The following is a 1,068-nucleotide window of genomic DNA, read 5'->3' on the forward strand; positions in this document are numbered from 1 at the left end:
TAACTGGAATTCCATCACCTCCACTAGCTTTGTTCGTAGTGATGCTTCCTAAGGCCCACTTGACTTCACATTCCAGGATGTCTGGCTCTAGGTGAGTGATCACACCATTGTGATTATCTGGGTCGTGAAGATCTTTTTTGTACAGTTCTTCTGTGTATTCTTGCCACCTCTTCTTAATATCTTCTGCTTCTCTTAGATCCATACCATTTCTGTCCTTTATTGAATCCATCTTTGCATGAAATTTTCCCTTGGTATCTCTAATTTTCTTGAAGAGATCCCTAGTCTTTCCCATTCTGTTGTTTCCCTCTATTTCTTTGCATTGATCACTGTGGAAGGCTTTCTTATCTCTACTTGCTATTCTTTGGAACTCTGCATTCAAATGGGAATATCTTTCCTTTTCTCCTTTGCTTTTCGCTTCTCTTGTTTTCACAGCTATTTGTAATGCCTCCCCAGACAGCCATTTTGCTTTTTTGCATTTCTTTTCCATGGGGATCATCTTGACCCCTGTCTCCTGTACAATGTCACAAACCTCCGTCCACAGTTCATCAGGCACTCTGTCTATCAGATCTAGTCCCTTAAATCTATTTCTCACTCCCACCATCTAATCATAAGGGATTTGATTTAGGTCATACCTGAATGGTCTAGTGGTTTTCCCTACTTTCTTTAATTTCAGTCTGAATTTGGCAATAAAGAGTTCATGATCTGAGTCACAGTCAGCTCCCGGTCTTTTTTTTTTTTTTTGATTGATTGTATAGAGTTTCCCCATCTTTGGCTGCAAGGAATATAATCAATCTGATTTCGGTGTTGACCATCTGGTGATGTCCATGTGTAGAGTCTTCTCTTGTGTTGTTGGAAGAGGGTGTTTGCTATGACTAGTGTGTTCTCTTGGCAAAACTCTATTAGCCTTTGCCCTGCTTCATTCCGTATTCCAAGGCCAAATTTGCCTGTTACTCCAGGTGTTTCTTGACTTCCTACTTTTGCATTCCAGTCCCTTATAATGAAAAGGACATCTTTTTTGGGTGTTAGTTCTAAAAGGTCTTGTAGGTCTTCATAGAACCGTTCAGCTTC

This window comes from Bison bison, unplaced genomic scaffold (genome assembly GCF_000754665.1).
Source record: "Bison bison bison isolate TAMUID 2011002044 unplaced genomic scaffold, Bison_UMD1.0 scf7180017864322, whole genome shotgun sequence".
In the NCBI taxonomy this organism is placed as follows: domain Eukaryota; kingdom Metazoa; phylum Chordata; class Mammalia; order Artiodactyla; family Bovidae; genus Bison; species Bison bison.